Source organism: Arachis hypogaea, chromosome 16, assembly GCF_003086295.3.
Source record: "Arachis hypogaea cultivar Tifrunner chromosome 16, arahy.Tifrunner.gnm2.J5K5, whole genome shotgun sequence".
Classification (NCBI taxonomy): Eukaryota; Viridiplantae; Streptophyta; class Magnoliopsida; order Fabales; family Fabaceae; genus Arachis; species Arachis hypogaea.
Window position 1 is genome coordinate 80,670,072 of NC_092051.1, and position 13,617 is coordinate 80,683,688.

At 35.7% G+C, this 13,617-nt stretch overlaps 1 non-coding gene across 1 annotated transcript; it reads right to left on the minus strand.

The window, feature by feature from the left end:
- Positions 1 to 13,045: 13,045 nt before the first annotated feature.
- Positions 13,046 to 13,149, minus strand: LOC112761267 (small nucleolar RNA R71). The gene has a single exon (XR_003181669.1). It is a non-coding gene; the product is annotated as a small nucleolar RNA R71 (small nucleolar RNA).
- Between the last annotated feature and the right edge of the window lie 468 nt (positions 13,150 to 13,617).

Consider the following 13,617-nt stretch of genomic DNA (forward strand, 5'->3'; position numbering starts at 1 on the left):
AAAACACAGATTAGAGGCTAAAGAGTGGGGGAATCCATTCATTCATACAACATTCATTCACATAATTTTAGGTTTGAGATGAAGTTTCTAGAGAGAGAGGCTCTCTCCTCTCTCTAGGTTTTAGGATTTCTCTTAGTTTTAGGTTTATTTGTTCTCAATTCAGGTTCAATGTTCCTTTAATTTAGTTTCTCTTCTACTTTTATTTGTTCTAGTATTCTAGTTTATTTATTTCTCTTATTGGTTACTTTATGTTGCTATTTGGTTCATGAATTCTCTTGTTAGATTTTATTTCTCTATTTAATGCAATTCGAGGTACTTCATATTTATGATTGCTTTCTTTAATTTGTGTTATTGATGCCTGCAATTGTTGTTTTTAGATTTAATATTTCTTGCTAGTTTTCTATGTTTTTATGTTGTGCCTTCCAAGTGTTTGATAGAATGCTTGGGAGGATTTTAAGTTAGATTTTTATGTTCTTGGCTTTGATTGAGTAATTGGAGACTCTTGAGTTATCAATCTCCCTTGTTGATTGTTAATTGAAGGTTGCTGGTTGATTTAGATCCCTCTAAAGCTAGTCTTTCCTTAGAAGTTGACTAGGACTTAAGAAATCACATTGATTAGTCCACTTGACTTTCCTCCATAGTTAGAGGTTAACTAAGTGGGAGCAACGGATAATTCTCATCACAATTGATAAGGATAACTAGGATAGGACGTCTAGTTCTCATACCTTGCCAAGAGTCTTTTCTTAGTTATTTGTTTAATTTCTTGCCATTTTATTTCCTTGTTCCTTATTTCAAAAACCCAAAAAGATACAATCTCATAACCAATAATAATTACACCTTCCTAAAATTTCTTGAGAGACGACCTGAGGTTTGAATATTTCGGTTTATTTTTATTGGGTTTGCTTAAGTGACAACCAAATTTATTTGTACGAAAGGATTCTTTGTTGGTTTAGAAACTATACTTTTAACGAGGTTTCATTTGTAAGATTCTTTACTAGCAAAAATCTGCTCGTCATGGATCAACCGGTTGCTGCATGTTCTTTCCCCTACTTCCAACTTTGCTTATGGTGCATCGGTCATGAAAAACAGAAGATAACACCGTAAGACGAGAAAATACAAAAGCAAGAAAGCATAAATTATTGGAATGAGGTAAATCACTAGAATTGAGTAAGTGAATTTGTGTGACATTGATGAAAAATCGGTGTGTGAGTTCTAAGTTGCATGCGGTTTAGAACACACACACTAGCATAGAAAGTTATGTCACAATTACGCAAAAGAAAGCATGCACTTCACTCATTCTAGTGTGCTTGAGATACTTCAAAAGACTTGTCAGTTAAGATACAAACAAGTGGTGAAGAAGCATAAAAGCATTCAAGCCATAATCAAGTAATTGTGAAATTGGATAATGAATGGACATTGATTGATGTGTAAGTAAACTTAATGAACAAAATGGTATATGAAACTTACACAACAATCAATGATGCATGTTGAAGTTTGTTTGCAATACCTAAGTGACATTGAAGTGGAACACATGGGTGCTATAGAACTTAGAAAAAGAAGATAGAAGTGAAAATCAATCACATAGCAAGCATGGTCCACAAAGCTTGAAAAGCTCAACAATATGTTACCAGGTAAGCTTTCGATCCAATTCCACAATTCTACAATCTCAATGCATGAAATAGGTGGTATGAATAAAAGGGCAATCCTAAACAAGCATCACCTAACAAAAAATGCACTGATAATGTACAATTGCCTAACAATGGATGATGAACGCATGGTGGCCAAAACATGCAACTCAAAAGATTTATAAAGCTTGAAGGCAATGTACAAGTACTTGGTATACAAAAAGTTTAAGCATGAAAAGTTCAAAACCAAGTAACCAATTGTAACCTCAACAAAGAATCCAACAATGAATATAAACAACAATGATGTTAAGATAACATCCTATTAGTAATCAGCAGCAGTCAATAGTAAACAAGATTAATAATCCAATACTTATAATGAAAAATAGAAAAATAAATGAAAATTAAACTAACTAATTAAAAAATTAACTAAACTACTAACTAATTAAGTAACTAAAAAAATTGTGATAAATGGTGTTTGGCAGTGTCAGATGATAGTAGAAGAGTGGAAAGAAAAGGGGAGAAGAAAGAGGAAGGAAGAAAAAGGAAAGAAGAGAAGAAAAGAAGTGTGTGAAGTAAGGCAGTCCACGTGTACGCGTGAATGACAGAAATGAGGTTCGACGCGTACGCGTGGTGGGTTATTCAAAGAGGTGACGCGTACACGTGATGTGACGCGTACGCGTGGGTTGGTTTGTGCCTCGCGCACAAAGTTGGCATGAAGTACGCTTAATTCTCTGGATTTTGTATGGAGGTGAGAATTTTGAATCCACGCGTATGCGTGGGTGATGCGTGCACATGGATGGTGGAAAAACTTGGGGTCACGCGTACGCGTGGGTGACACGTACGCGTGGCATGGTACACTGTTTTTCAAAATTTTTCATATTTTTGCACCAAACCAAGCATTCCAAGCCTCCAAACAACTACCAAAACACCATAAAACCTTATTTGACCTACTAGACTCCCAAATAAACTCAACTAACTAGGCAAAACATGAAATTAAACCTATTTTACCAATATATACAAAAAGAAAAAAAGGGAAAGATGTTACCATGGTGGGGTGTCTCCCACCTAGCACTTTTGTTTATTGTCCTTAAGTTGGACTTATGGGGAGCTCTTCCATCAAGGTGGCTTGTGCTTGAATCCATCCTTGAACATCCACCAATGTTTGGACTTCCAATAAGCTCCATCATTCAAAATTAATAGCTCCAAGCTTTGATGGAGTTCTTCACAAATCATGAGCTCCCAAAGTTGATCCTCCTCTTGTAATCCGGGATCCCATACCTTGTTTTCACACCCGTCTTCAAATTGATCATGGTAATTTCCTCCGGGTGGTAGAAAAGCCGAATTCTCAATGAAACCTCCAAGAAACTTCCTAGACCCATGCCATTTGGTTCTACACCAACCATTACTATTCAGCTTTGAGCATGCAACCATCATGAACTTAGAGTGATGTTTCCAACCACTACACAACTCTCTCCTACTATTAACTCCACAAAGAGCTCTAAGTTGACCATCATTTTCAATCAAACCATATTCAAGTGAGAAAGTAAAGCTTAGGGATAAGAATTTTACCCACTTGAATGTTGTGTCGGATGGTGACTTAGGAAGGGGTGGTCCCAATTATCTTGCAAGTTCCACTCCCTTGTGCTCTTCCTTGACTATCTCTACCTCTTTGCAAGCTTCTTCAATTCCAACCTCTTATCCACCAACTTCTTCTACACATTCTTCAATATTCAAGTCATGTGTTGGAGATTGTGCTCTAGCCTCCTCAACATCAATCTCACAATACAATGAGGAACGTTCAACAATCTCAAATAGCACGTTAGTTGGTGTAGAATCAACTTTAATAGTAGGACTTTGTGCTTGCTCAACTCCTTCCAATCGTTCATCATCCATAATATGCCTAGGAGGTTGCACATTATCCTTCTCAACTCCAAATTCATGCTTAATGGAAGAGGGTTCAACAACTTCCACAAAATCATCAACAATAGTACTTGGTGTGGAAGTGTCCTCAAGCTTGGAATCCACCTCTTGTTTAACTTCGCCTAGGCTTTCAACCACTTCTTCTTCTTCAACAATCTCCATCCTTTCTACTTATTGCACAACACACTCCATGCTCCGCTCTTCGATTGATTTCTCACATTCATCTGTGGAGACGCCTTGTCTACCGTATAAATCCCATGCATCTAAATTGGCTTTAATTTTGGCAAGGTTAGCCTCAATAGCTTCATTCATCCTTTGGGCCTCTTCTTGCTCCTTTCGACGGATTATTGCTTGAAGCTGATCAATTGCTTCCTTGAGATGATCCATTGGCTCTTGTTCCACTTGGCTAGTATAAGTAGGATCATATTGCTCTTGGATGGATGGATATGGGTGTTCTTCCATAGAGGGTTGTGGTGGAAAGGGAAATTCATTATGTGGTTGAAAATTCTCATACATGGGAAGTGGTTCATCTTGACAAGAATAATGAGGTGGTGGTTCTTGAGGGTATTGGTGATGGAATTGGGGTGGTTCTACATATGGTTCATATGGTTCAAAAGGTGGTTGGTATGGTGGATAAGGATTAGGGTCATATGGAGGTGATTGGGGGTAAGGGGCTTGTGAGTAAGGTGGTTCAAAACCATGTTGAAGAGATGGTTCATAAGCATATGGTGGTGGTTATTGACAATTACAATAAGGGTCACCACATCCATTAGAGTGATATGCATTAGGATTGGAATTATACCTATAAGGAACTGGAGGAGGTTGTTACCAAGAAGGGTGATCAATCTTTTGAGACTCCTCCCATCTTTGATTGTTCCATCCTTGGTGCATATTGTCATTATAGCTCCCATTTCCTACAACATAATTTGAACCAAACTCATAGCCAAAGGGGTGAGAATTCATAGTAGCAAATAAAAGCAAAAGCTAACAAAAATAAGCAACAAAGTCCTAAACCTAACAAAAACTAACAAACAAGCAAAAGGCAAATATATTCACATATTCACAATAGCCAATAACATAACACCATTGCAATTACCCGGCAACGGCGCCATTTTGATAATGAGGAAATTGTCGTGTCGGTCTAAAATTTCTCTTATAGAAATAAAAACTTCGTTGTAAGCATAGCTCCAAACCAACAAACAATTCTCACATAAAAAATTTGAGTTGTCACAAGTACAAACCCTAATGAAAAGTTAACTGAAGTATTGAAATCTCGGGTCGTTTCACAAGGAATTACAATGAAGTGGTCAATTATTGGCTATGAAAATGCAAGGGGGGTTTGATTTGATAAGAGGACAAGAAAATAAATGGCAAGAAAAGTAAAGAAAACAATTAAAGAAAGCAAGTAATAAAGAGAGACATTCATGGCAAGGGTTGAGATCATAGGCTTTCTATCCTAGTCACTAATAACAATAATTAATAAGAATTTATCTTAATACGTCATCCCCGATGATGGAAGAAGGTACCATATTATCTTCATACTCGAAGAAAGTCTAATAAGACTAGCTAATTGATGAGCGGATAATTTATACCCTTTTTGGCATTATTTTTGGTAGTTTTTAGTATGTTTTAGTTACTTTTATTATATTTTTATTAGTTTTTATTCAAAAATAACATTTCTGGACTTCACTATAAGTTTGTGTGTTTTTCTGTAAATTCAGGTATTTTCTGGCTGAAATTGAGGGACCTGAGCAAAAATCTGATTCAGAGGCTGAAAAAGGACTGCAGATGCTGTTGGATTCTGACCCTCCTACACTCGAAGTGGATTTTCTGGAGCTACTGAAGCCAAATTGGCGCGCTCTTAATTGCGTTGGAAAGTAGACATCTTGGGCTTTCCAGAAATGTATAATTGTACATACTTTGTCTTAGATTTGATGGCCCAAACTGGCATCCAAAGCCAGCCTAAAACTTTCTGGCGTAAAACGCCAGAACTAGCATGATTCTTGGCGTTAAATGCCCATTTTGGCACCCAGGGTGGCGTTTAACTCCAACTTTGGGCATATGCAGGTGAAAGCTTGAAAGCTCAGCCCAGGCACGCACCAAGTGGGTCCTGGAAGTGGATTTCTGCACTATCTGCACTTAGTTACTCATTTTTCTGTAAACCTAGGTTACAAGTCTAGTATAAAAACTACTTTTAGAGATTCACTTTGTACCTCATGACATTTTACACTTTATATTGTATCTTCTATAGCATGAGTCTCTAAACCCCATAGGTGGGGGTGAGGAGCTCTACTGTGTTTCAATGGATTAATGCAATTACTACTGTTTTCTAATCAATTACGCTTGATTCTATTCTAAGATACTCACTCGTACTTCAATATGGAGAATATGATGATCCGTGACACTCATCACTATCCTCAACCCTATGAACGCATGCCTGACAACCACTCCCGTTCTATCTGAGCTCAACGTAGTCATTGGGTGACAGCTTGAGTGCATATCTCTTGGGTTTCTAATCCACGGATCGAGTCTGGAGGTTAGAACCTTCGTGGTATAGGCTAGAACCAATTGGCAGCATTCTTGGGATCCAGAAAGTCTAAACCTTTTTTGTGGTATTCCAAGTAGGATCTGGGAAGGGATGACTGTGACGAGCTTCAAACATGCGAATATTGGGCGCAGTGATAGTGTGCAAAAGGACAAGGGTCCTATTCCGACGCTAGTGGAAACTGACAGATGATTAGCCGTGCGGTAGCTGTACATGGTAGTTTTCATCCGATACGAGAAATCTGACAGTTGATTAGCCGTGCAGAGATCGTACCTAGTATTTTTCATTCGAGAGGATCATACAGCTTTCCATTGAAGGAAGCCATGCATGTTTGGAGAAGAAGACAGTAGGAAAGCAGAGATTTAGACGACAGAGCATCTTCGGAACCTCAGCCTGTTTCTCATTACTGAATCACAAGTACTATTTATTTCATGTTATTTATTTTTCATAAATACAATCACTCTTATCATTAATCTCCTGACTAAGAATTACAAAATAACTATAGCTTGCTTCAAGCCAACAATCTTCGTGGAATCGACCCTTACTCATGTAAGGTATTACTTGGACGACCCAGTGCACTTGCTGGTTAGTTGTGCGGAGTTGTGAAATGTATAATCACAATTTTGTGCACCAAGTTTTTGGCGCTGTTGGTGGGATTGTTCGAGTTTGGACAACTGACGGTTTATTTTGTTGCTTAGATTAGTAAAAATTTATCTTCTTTTTTGGTTTAGAGTCACTAAAATTGAGACTTCTATTATTGTTTTTGGTTAAAATTTTAAAATCCTTATTTTCTTTTTCTAAATTATTGTCGAAAATTTTTAAAAACCAATAACCTCATAATTTATTCTTCTGTTTGAATTTGGTTTCATGTTTTAAGTTTGGTGTCAATTGCATGATTTTATTTTTCTTTCAAATTTTCGAATTATATGTTCTTAGTTCTTTCTTAATCTTCAAGATGTTCTTGTTTATTTTCCTTGTTTGATCTTTAGTTTTTATTGTTTTGTGTCTTTCCTTATTTTTCTTGTGCATTTTCGAATTATTAGTGTCCAAAGTATAAAAATTTTTAAGTTTGGTGTCCTTTGTTTTTTTTATTTTCTTAAAAATTTCCAAAATCTGTTCTTGGTGTTCATCTTGATCTTCAAAGTGTTCTTGGTGTTCATCTTGACATTCAAAGTTTTCTTATTTGCTTTCTTTGTCTTGATCTAAAAATTCTAAGTTTGGTGTCGTCTTATTGTTTTTCTCTTTCCTCATTAAATTCAAAAATTCAAAAAAAAAAATCTTTTCCTTTAATTACTTATCATTTTCGAATTACCTAGGTTGACTTAGTCAAAATTTTTAAAATTTGGTAGTTTCTTGTTAGTTAAGTTAAAAGTTCAATTTTTATCTTTTTAAATCGTTTTCAATTTTCTTTTTATGTTTTTCGAAAATCCTTTATAAAATTTTTCAAAATCTTTCTCTTTTCTTATTCATAATTTTCGAATTACTTGTCCTATTTTATTAGTTTGATTGAAAAATTTTAAGTTTGGTGTTTCCTTGTTGAGAAAGTTTCAGTCTTTAAATTTTAAAATCATATCTTTTTCAAATCTTTTCTTTTATTTGATTATTTTTACAAGTATCCTTAATTTTAAGACATATATTTTCAAAACTCCCTAACCACTTTCTCTTTCTCCAATTTTCAAAAATCATAGCCAACATTTTTCAAATCTTTTTAATTAATTAGCCATTTTAGTATTCGAAATTTTTTATTTATTTTAATCTATTTTATTTTATTTTTTTTCCTTTAGTTTTCGAAACTTATTTTCTAGTTCCCAATTATTTTATTTTATTTTCTTTTCTTTTGAATTCGGTTATCCTTAATTAAATAAAATAAAAACAAAAATATTTTATTTTCTCCATCATGGACCTAAGTGGAAATGAACAGTCCAGAAGGACTCTGGGGTCATATGCTAACCTCACTAATGCTTCCTCTGGGAGTAGTATCTGTATACCTCCCATCAGAGAAAGCAGTTTTGAGCTAAATCCTCAGCTCATTATCATGGTGCAGCAAAATTGCCAGTATTTCGGTCTTCCACAAGAAGAACCTACTGAGTTTCTGGCATAGTTCTTACAAATTGCTGACACAGTACGTAATAAGGAAGTAGATCAGGATGTCTACAGATTATTACTGTTTCCATTTGCTGTAAAAGATCAAGATAAGAGGTGGTTAAACAACCAACCCACAGCAAGCATAAGAACATAGAAATAGTTATCAGACAAATTCCTGAATCAATATTTCCCTCCAAAAAGGATGACACAGCTAAGACTGGACATCCAAGGTTTTAAACAAGAGGATAATGAATCCCTTTATAATGCCTGGGAGAGGTACAGAGGGATGCTAAGGAAATGCCCCTCTGAAATGTTTTCAGAATGGGTGCAGTTAAACATCTTTTACTATGGGCTTACAGAAAAGGCCCAAATGTCTCTAGACCACTCAGCTGGTGGATCTATACATATGAGAAAGATAATTGAAGAGGCTCAAGAGCTCATTGATACAGTTGCTAGAAATCAATATCTATACTTAAGTAGTGGGTCCTCCATGAAAGAAGAAGCTAATGCAGTACCCTTTGAACTTAGTCCTTAAGAACAAGTTGCTGAACTCAATCAGCAACTGCTTGTTATAACACAACAGTTAGTAGAATTTAAAGAGATGCTGCAAGAAACCAAAGATGCTAATGAGAATATGGAGAAACACTTGAATCAGACAAGACAGCAGCTATCTAAATAGATAACAGAAGAATGCCAAGCTGTTCAATTAAGGAGTGGGAAGACATTGAATGTCTCAATTCAAAGCAGCAGAAAGCCAAGGAAGGAACAAATGACAAAGGATGACCAACCCACTGCCCAAAATCCCTCTAAGGACTGTGATGAGCGGATAATTTATACGCTTTTTGGCATTGTTTTTAGTATGTTTTTAGTAGAATCTAGTTACTTTTAGGGATGTTTTCATTATTTTTTATGTTAAATTCACATTTCTGGACTTTAGTATGAGTTTGTGTGTTTTTCTATGATTTCAGGTATTTTCTGGCTGAAATTGAGGGACTTGAGCAAAAATCAGATTCAGAGGTTGAAGAAGGACTGCTGATGCTGTTGGATTCTGACCTCCCTGCACTCAAAGTGGATTTTCTGGAGCTACGGAACTCAAAATGGCGCGCTTCTAATTGCGTTGGAAAGTGGACATCCAGAGCTTTCCAGCAATGTATAATAGTCCATACTTTGCCCAAGTTTAGAGGATGCAAACTGGTGTTCAATGCCAGCTCTCTGCCCAATTCTGGAGTTCAGCGCCAGAAAGGGATCAAAAACCAAAGTTGAACGCCAGAAATGGATCAAAACCTGGCGTTCAACTCCACAAATGGCCTCTGCACGTGGAAAGTTAAAGCTCAGCCCAAGCACACACCAAGTGGGCCCCGGAAGTGGATTTATGCATCAATTACTTACTTCTGTAAACCTTAGTAGCTAGTTTATTATAAATAGGACCTTTTACTATTCTATTAGAGATCTTTTGATCATCTTAGGATCTTAGGATCATCATTGGATGCCTGGTTCTTAGATTAGAAGGGCTGGCCATTCGGCCATGCCTAGACCTTTCACTTATGTATTTTCAATGGTAGAGTTTCTACACTCCATAGATTAAGGTGTGGAGCTCTGCTGTTCCTCATAGATTAATGCAAAGTACTACTGTTTTCTATTCAATTCATCTTATTTCGCTTCTAAGATATTCATTCGCTCTTCAACCTGAATGTGATGAACGTGACGATCATCATCATTCCCTATGAACGCGTGCCTGACAACCACTTCCCTTCTACCTTCGACTGAATGAGTATCTCTTAGATCTCTTAATCAGAATCTTCGTGGTGTAAGCTAGAATGATGGCGGCATTCATGAGAATCCAGAAAGTCTAAACCTTGTGTATGGTATTCCGAGTAGGATTCAATGATTGAATGATTGTGACGAGCTTCAAACTCGCGATTGCCGGGCGTAGTGACAGACGCAAAAGGATAGTAAATCCTATTCCAGCATGATCGAGAACCGACAGATGAATAGCCGTGCCGTGACAGGGTGCGTTGACCATTTTCACTGAGAGGATAGGATGAAACCATTGACAAGGGTGATGCCTCCAGACGATTAGCCGTGCCGTGACAGGGCATTTGGATCATTTTCCCGAGAGAAGACCGAAAGTAGCCATTGACAGTGGTGATGTATCACATAAAGCCAGCCATGGAAGGGAGTAAGACTGATTGGATGAAGATAGCAGGAAAGCAGAGGTTCAGAGGAACGAAAGCATCTCTATTCGCTTATCTGAAATTCTCACCAATGATTTACATAAGTATTTCTATCCCTATTCTATTAATTATTTTCGAAAACCCCATTACTATTTTATATCCGCCTGACTGAGATTTACAAGGTGACCATAGCTTGCTTCATACCAACAATCTCTATGGGATTCGACCGTTACTCACGTAAGGTATTACTTGGACAACCCAGTGCACTTGCTGGTTAGTTGTGCGAAGTTGTGAACCATGGTATTGGCATCATGTTTTTGGCGCCATTACCAGGGAAAGAAAGAGCGATGAATTTTACATAATCAAAGTGTAATCACAATTTCTGCGCACCAAGTTTTTGGCGCCGTTGCTGGGGATTGTTCGAGTTTGGACAACTGACGGTTCATCTTGTTGCTCAGATTAGGTAATTTTCTTTTTGTTTTGTTTTCAAAAATTTTTTAAAAAATTTTTCAAAAATTTCTCCTTTGTTTTCGAAAAAATCTTAAAATAAAAATGTTTTCAAAAATATATTTTTCTTCAGAATTTTTAAGAATGAATTCTAGTGTTTCATGAAGCATGTTGAAGCCTGGCTGGCTGTAAAGCCATGTCTGTAGGGAATGTTAGGCGTGTCATGTCTGGATTACATGCTAAAGCTTGGCTGGCTATTAAGCCATGCCTGACCCTTTGATTGGAGCTTTAGACTAAGAATGCTAGATTCCTGGAATCCATATTAAAAATTTTGGAATCCTTATTTTTCTTTTTCAAAATGATTTTCGAAAAAATTAAAAGAAAATACAAAAAAAATCATAAAATCATAAAAATCAAAAAAATATTTTTGTGTTTCTTGTTTGAGTCTTGAGTCATGTTATAAGTTTGGTGTCAATTGCATACTCATCCTGCATTTTTTTCGAAAACTCTCATGCATTCGTAGTGTTCTTTATGATCTTCAAGTTGTTCTTGGTAAGTCTTCTTGTTTGATCTTTGCATTTGCATGTTTTGTGTCTTTTCTTGTTTTCCATATGCATTCTTGAATTCTTAGTGTCTAAGCATTAAAGAATTCTAAGTTTGGTGTCTTGCATGTTTTCTTTGCATTAAAAATTTTTCAAAAATGTGTTCTTGATGTTCATCATGATCTTCATAGTGTTCTTGGTGTTCATCTTGACATTCATAGCATTCTTGCATGCATCACATGTTTTGATCTAAAATTCTCATGCATTGCATCATTTTCATGTTTCTCTCTCTCATCATTAAAAATTCAAAAATCAAAAAAATATCTTTCCCTTTTTCTCTCATCAAATTCGAAAATTGAGTTGACTTTTTCAAAAATTTTTAAAAATTAAGTTGTTTCTTATGAGTCAAATCAAATTTTCAATTTGAAAATTTTATCTTTTTCAAAATATTTTTCAAAAATCAAATCTTTTTCAAATTTCTTAGTTATTTTTGAAAATTCCAAAAATATTTTTCAAAAATATTTTTCTTATTTTTATATCATATTTTCGAAAATAACATCATCAATTAATGTTTTGATTCAAAAATTTCAAGTTTGTTACTTGCTTGTTAAGAAAGATTCAAACTTTGAGTCCTAGAATCATATCTTGTGATTTCTTGTGAATCAAGTCATTAATTGTGATTTTAAAAATCAAATCTTTTTCAAAAACTAATTTCTATCATATCTTTTTAAAAATATCTTCTCATCATATCTTTTTCAAAAATTTGATTTCAAAATATCTTTTCTAACTTCTTAACTTCTTATCTTTTCAAAATTGATTTTCAAAATTAGTTTCAACTAACTAACTAACTTTTGGTTTGTTTCTTATCCTTTTCAAAACTACTTAACTAACTCCCTCTCTCTCTAATTTTTGAAAATATCTTCCCTCTTTTTTCAAAATTTCTTTTTAATTAACTAATTATTTTAAATTTTTATTTTAATTTTCGAAAAATTACTAACCTTTTTCAAAAACTATTTTTGAAAATCACTAACTCTTTATTCAAAAATAATTTTCGAAAATTCTCTTCTCTCTTATCTCCTTCTATTTGTTTATTCATCTACTAACATCTCTCCCTCACTCACAAAAAAAAGGATCTCTATTATTATTATTTTTCTGTGCCCTCTTCTTTGTCATATGAGCAGGAGCAAGGACAAAAATATTCTTGTTGAAGCAGATCCAGAACCTGAAAGGACTCTGAAGAGGAAACTAAGAGAAGCTGAATTACAACAAACCAGCAAGCACCTGTAAGAAATTATCAAACAGGAAAAGAAGATGGCAGCTGAAAATAATAATAATGCAAGGAGAATGCTTGGTGACTTTACTGCACCTAATTCCAATTTACATGGAAGAAGCATCTCCATTCATGCCATTGGAGCAAACAATTTTGAGCTGAAACCTCAGCTAGTTTCTCTAATGCAGCAGAACTGCAAGTTTCATTGACTTCCATCCGAAGATCCTTTTCAGTTCTTAACTGAATTCTTGCAGATCTGTGATACTGTAAAGACTAATGGAGTAGATCCTGAAGTCTACAGGCTCATGCTTTTCCCTTTTGCTGTAAGAGACAGAGCTAGAATCTGGTTGGACTCTCAACCTAGAGATAGCCTGAACTCTTGGGATAAGCTGGTCACGGCTTTCTTAGCCAAGTTCTTTCCTCCTCAAAAGCTGAGCAAGCTTAAAGTGGATTTTCAAACCTTCAAACAAAAAGATGGTGAATCCCTCTATGAAGCTTGGGAAAGATACAAACAGTTGACCAAAAAGTGTCCTTCTGACATGCTCTCAGAATGGACCATCCTGGATATATTCTATGATGGTTTATCTGAGCTATCAAAGATGTCATTGGATACTTCTGCAGGTGGATCCATTCACCTAAAGAAAACGCTTGCATAAGCTCAAGAACTCATTGACATGGTTGCTAATAACCAGTTCATGTACACTTCTGAGAGGAATCCTGTGAATAATGGGACGCCTATGAAGAAGGGAGTTCTTGAAATTGATACTCTGAATGCCATATTGGCTCAGAACAAAATACTGACTCAGCAAGTCAATATGATTTCTCAGAGTCTGAATGGAATGCAAGCTGCATCCAACAGTACTCAAGAGGCATCTTCTGAAGAAGAAGCCTATAATCCTGAGAACCCTGCAATAGCAGAGGTGAATTACTTAGGTGAACCTTATGGAAACACCTATAACTCATCATAGAGAAATCATGCAAATTTCTCATGGAAGGATCAAAAGCCTCA